This window comes from Paramisgurnus dabryanus, unplaced genomic scaffold (assembly GCF_030506205.2).
Source record: "Paramisgurnus dabryanus unplaced genomic scaffold, PD_genome_1.1 h2tg000106l_1_89824__unclustered, whole genome shotgun sequence".
NCBI classification, from domain to species: Eukaryota; Metazoa; Chordata; class Actinopteri; order Cypriniformes; family Cobitidae; genus Paramisgurnus; species Paramisgurnus dabryanus.
The window spans coordinates 27,353-33,736 of record NW_027394065.1 but is presented as its reverse complement, the minus strand read 5'-3'; positions in this window follow the sequence as shown (position 1 = coordinate 33,736).

Here is a 6,384-nt window from a genome sequence, read left to right as displayed (position 1 = left end):
CCATTGACTCCCATAGTAGGAATAAAAAAATGATGGAATTTTATAGGTTAAATGAAAATTATTTCATAATTTACTCATCCTTGTGTTGTTTTAAACCTGTGTGCATTAGTTTTTGTCTGATTAACACAAAAGAAAATATTTTGAGGAATGATGGTAAACCCACAGCAGAATGTTACCATTGACTCCCATAGTAGGATTAAAAAAATGATGGATTTTTATAGGTTCAATGAAAATTCTTTCATAATTTACTCATCCTTGTGTTGTTTTAAACCTGTATGCATTAGTTTTTTTCTGTAACACAAAAGAAAATATTTTGAGGAATGATGGTAAACCCACAGCAGATAGTGACCATTGACTCCCATAGTAGGAATAAAAAATGATGGAATTTTATAGGTTCAATGAAAATTCTTTCATAATTTACTCATCCTTGTGTTGTTTTAAACCTGTATGCATTAGTTTTTTTCTGATTAACACAAAAAGAAAATATTTTTTGGAATGATGGTAAACCCACAGCAGATAGTGACCATTGACTCCCATAGTAGGAATAAAAAAATGATGGATTTTTATAGGTTCAATGAAAATTATTTTTTAATTTACTCATCCTTGTGTTGTTTTAAACCTGTATGCATTAGTTTTTTTCTGATTAACACAAAATAAAATATTTTGAGGAATGATGGTAAACCCACAGCAGAAAGTTACCATTGACTCCCATAGTAGGATTAAAAAAATGATGGATTTTTATAGGTTCAATGAAAATTCTTTCATAATTTACTCATCCTTGTGTTGTTTTAAACCTGTATGCATTAGTTTTTTTCTTATTAACACAAAATAAAATATTTTGAGGAATGATGGTAAACCCACAGCAGAAAGTTACCATTGACTCCCATAGTAGGATTAAAAAAATGATGGATTTTTATAGGTTCAATGAAAATTCTTTCATAATTTACTCATCCTTGTGTTGTTTTAAACCTGTATGCATTGTTTTTTTTCTGATTAACACAAAAGAAAATATTTTGAGGAATGATGGTAAACCCACAGCAGATAGTGACCATTGACTCCCATAGTAGGAATAAAAAAATGATGGAATTTTATAGGTTCAATGAAAATTCTTTCATAATTTACTCATCCTTGTGTTATTTTAAACCTGTATACATTAGTTTTTTCTGATTAACACAAAATAAAATATTTTGAGGAATGATGGTAAACCCACAGCAGAAAGTTACCATTGACTCCCATAGTAGGATTAAAAAAATGATGGATTTTTATAGGTTCAATGAAAATTCTTTCATAATTTACTCATCCTTGTGTTGTTTTAAACCTGTATGCATTAGTTTTTTTCTGATTAACACAAAAGAAAATATTTTGAGGAATGATGGTAAACCCACAGCAGATAGGGACCATTGACTCCCATAGTAGGAATAAAAAAATGATGGAATTTTATAGGTTAAATGAAAATTATTTCATAATTTACTCATCCTTGTGTTGTTTTAAACCTGTATGCATTAGTTTTTGTCTGATTAACACAAAAGAAAATATTTTGAGGAATCATGGTAAACCCACAGCAGAAAGTTACCATTGACTCCCATAGCAGGAATAAAAAAATGATGGAATTTTATAGGTTCAATGAAAATTCTTTCATAATTTACTCATCCTTGTGTTATTTTAAACCTGTATACATTAGTTTTTTCTGATTAACACAAAATAAAATATTTTGAGGAATGATGGTAAACCCACAGCAGATAGTGACCATTGAATCCCATAGTAGGATTAAAAAAATGATGGATTTTTATAGGTTCAATAAAAATTCTTTCATAATTTACTCATCCTCGTGTTGTTTTAAACATTTATGCATTAGTTTTTTTCTGATTAACACAAAAGAAAATATTTTGAGGAATGATGGTAAACCCACAGCAGATAGTGACCATTGACTCCCATAGTAGGATTAAAAAAATGATGGATTTTTATAGGTTCAATGAAAATTCTTTCATAATTTACTCATCCTTGTGTTGTTTTAAACCAGTATGCATTAGTTTTTTTCTGATTAACACAAAAGAAAATATTTTAAGGAATGATGGTAAACCCACAGCAGATAGTGACCATTGACTCCCATAGTAGGAATAAAAAAATGATGGAATTTTATAGGTTAAATGAAAATTATTTCATAATTTACTCATCCTTGTGTTGTTTTAAACCTGTATGCATTAGTTTTTTTCTGATTAACACAAAATAAAATATTTTGAGGAATGATGGTAAACCCACAGCAGAAAGTTACCATTGACTCCCATAGTAGGATTAAAAAAATGATGGATTTTTATAGGTTCAATGAAAATTCTTTCATAATTTACTCATCCTTGTGTTGTTTTAAACCTGTATGCATTAGTTTTTTTCTGATTAACACAAAAGAAAATATTTTGAGGAATGATGGTAAACCCACAGCAGATAGTGACCATTGACTCCCATAGTAGGAATAAAAAAATGATGGAATTTTATAGGTTCAATGAAAATTCTTTCATAATTTACTCATCCTTGTGTTGTTTTAAACCTGTATGCATTAGTTTTTTTCTGATTAACACAAAAAGAAAATATTTTTAGGAATGATGGTAAACCCACAGCAGATAGTGACCATTGACTCCCATAGTAGGAATAAAAAAATGATGGAATTTTATAGGTACAATGAAAATTCTTTCATAATTTACTCATCCTCGTGTTGTTTTAAACATTTATGCATTAGTTTTTTTCTGATTAACACAAAAGAAAATATTTTGAGGAATGATGGTAAACCCACAGCAGATAGTGACCATTGACTCCCATAGTAGGAATAAAAAAATGATGGAATTTTATAGGTTCAATGAAAATTCTTTCATAATTTACTCATCCTCGTGTTGTTTTAAACATTTATGCATTAGTTTTTTTCTGATTAACACAAAAGAAAATATTTTGAGGAATGATGGTAAACCCACAGCAGATAGTGACCATTGACTCCCATAGTAGGATTAAAAAAATGATGGATTTTTATAGGTTCAATGAAAATTCTTTCATAATTTACTCATCCTTGTGTTGTTTTAAACCTGTATGCATTAGTTTTTTTCTGATTAACACAAAAGAAAATATTTTAAGGAATGATGGTAAACCCACAGCAGATAGTGACCATTGACTCCCATAGTAGGAATAAAAAAATGATGGAATTTTATAGGTTAAATGAAAATTATTTCATAATTTACTCATCCTTGTGTTGTTTTAAACCTGTATGCATTAGTTTTTTTCTGATTAACACAAAATAAAATATTTTGAGGAATGATGGTAAACCCACAGCAGAAAGTTACCATTGACTCCCATAGTAGGATTAAAAAAATGATGGATTTTTATAGGTTCAATGAAAATTCTTTCATAATTTACTCATCCTTGTGTTGTTTTAAACCTGTATGCATTAGTTTTTTTCTGATTAACACAAAAGAAAATATTTTGAGGAATGATGGTAAACCCACAGCAGATAGTGACCATTGACTCCCATAGTAGGAATAAAAAAATGATGGAATTTTATAGGTTCAATGAAAATTCTTTCATAATTTACTCATCCTTGTGTTGTTTTAAACCTGTATGCATTAGTTTTTTTCTGATTAACACAAAAAGAAAATATTTTTAGGAATGATGGTAAACCCACAGCAGATAGTGACCATTGACTCCCATAGTAGGAATAAAAAAATGATGGAATTTTATAGGTACAATGAAAATTCTTTCATAATTTACTCATCCTCGTGTTGTTTTAAACATTTATGCATTAGTTTTTTTCTGATTAACACAAAAGAAAATATTTTGAGGAATGATGGTAAACCCACAGCAGATAGTGACCATTGACTCCCATAGTAGGAATAAAAAAATGATGGAATTTTATAGGTTCAATGAAAATTCTTTCATAATTTACTCATCCTTGTGTTGTTTTAAACCTGTATGCATTAGTTTTTTTCTGATTAACACAAAAAGAAAATATTTTTAGGAATGATGGTAAACCCACAGCAGATAGTGACCATTGACTCCCATAGTGGGAATAAAAAAATGATGGAATTTTATAGGTTCAATGAAAATTCTTTCATAATTTACTCATCCTTGTGTTATTTTAAACCTGTATACATTAGTTTTTTCTGATTAACACAAAAGAAAATATTTTGAGGAATGATGGTAAACCCACAGCAGATAGTGACCATTGACTCCCATAGTAGGAATAAAAAAATGATGGAATTTTATAAGTTCAATGAAAATTCTTTCATAATTTACTCATCCTCGTGTTGTTTTAAACCTGTATGCATTAGTTTTTTTCTGATTAACACAAAAAAAATATTTTGAGGAATGATGGTAAACCCACAGCAGATAGTGACCATTGACTCCCATAGTAGGAATAAAAAAATGATGGAATTTTATAGGTACAATGAAAATTCTTTCATAATTTACTCATCCTCGTGTTGTTTTAAACATTTATGCATTAGTTTTTTTCTGATTAACACAAAAGAAAATATTTTGAGGAATGATGGTAAACCCACAGCAGATAGTGACCATTGACTCCCATAGTAGGAATAAAAAAATGATGGAATTTTATAGGTTCAATGAAAATTATTTCAAAATTTACTCATCCTTGTGTTGTTTTAAACCTGTATGCATTAGTTTTTTTCTGATTAACACAAAAGAAAATATTTTGAGGAATGATGGTAAACCCACAGCAGATAGGGACCATTGACTCCCATAGTAGGAATAAAAAAATGATGGAATTTTATAGGTTAAATGAAAATTATTTCATAATTTACTCATCCTTGTGTTGTTTTAAACCTGTATGCATTAGTTTTTTTCTGATTAACACAAAATAAAATATTTTGAGGAATGATGGTAAACCCACAGCAGAAAGTTACCATTTACTCCCATAGTAGGATTAAAAAAATGATGGATTTTTATAGGTTCAATGAAAATTCTTTCATAATTTACTCATCCTTGTGTTGTTTTAAACCTGTATGCATTAGTTTTTTTCTGATTAACACAAAAGAAAATATTTTAAGGAATGATGGTAAACCCACAGCAGATAGTGACCATTGACTCCCATAGTAGGAATAAAAAAATGATGGACTTTTATAGGTTCAATGAAAATTCTTTCATAATTTACTCATCCTTGTGTTGTTTTAAACATTTATGCATTAGTTTTTTTCTGATTAACACAAAAGAAAATATTTTGAGGAATGATGGTAAACCCACAGCAGATAGTGACCATTGACTCCCATAGTAGGAATAAAAAAATGATGGAATTTTATAGGTTCAATGAAAATTCTTTCATAATTTACTCATCCTTGTGTTGTTTTAAACCTGTATGCATTAGTTTTTTTCTGATTAACACAAAAAGAAAATATTTTTAGGAATGATGGTAAACCCACAGCAGATAGTGACCATTGACTCCCATAGTGGGAATAAAAAAATGATGGAATTTTATAGGTTCAATGAAAATTCTTTCATAATTTACTCATCCTTGTGTTATTTTAAACCTGTATACATTAGTTTTTTCTGATTAACACAAAAGAAAATATTTTGAGGAATGATGGTAAACCCACAGCAGATAGTGACCATTGACTCCCATAGTAGGAATAAAAAAATGATGGAATTTTATAAGTTCAATGAAAATTATTTCATAATTTACTCATCCTCGTGTTGTTTTAAACCTGTATGCATTAGTTTTTTTCTGATTAACACAAAAAAAATATTTTGAGGAATGATGGTAAACCCACAGCAGATAGTGACCATTGACTCCCATAGTAGGAATAAAAAAATGATGGAATTTTATAGGTACAATGAAAATTCTTTCATAATTTACTCATCCTCGTGTTGTTTTAAACATTTATGCATTAGTTTTTTTCTGATTAACACAAAAGAAAATATTTTGAGGAATGATGGTAAACCCACAGCAGATAGTGACCATTGACTCCCATAGTAGGAATAAAAAAATGATGGAATTTTATAGGTTAAATGAAAATTATTTCAAAATTTACTCATCCTTGTGTTGTTTTAAACCTGTATGCATTAGTTTTTTTCTGATTAACACAAAAGAAAATATTTTGAGGAATGATGGTAAACCCACAGCAGATAGGGACCATTGACTCCCATAGTAGGAATAAAAAAATGATGGAATTTTATAGGTTAAATGAAAATTATTTCATAATTTACTCATCCTTGTGTTGTTTTAAACCTGTGTGCATTAGTTTTTGTCTGATTAACACAAAAGAAAATATTTTGAGGAATGATGGTAAACCCACAGCAGAATGTTACCATTGACTCCCATAGTAGGATTAAAAAAATGATGGATTTTTATAGGTTCAATGAAAATTCTTTCATAATTTACTCATCCTTGTGTTG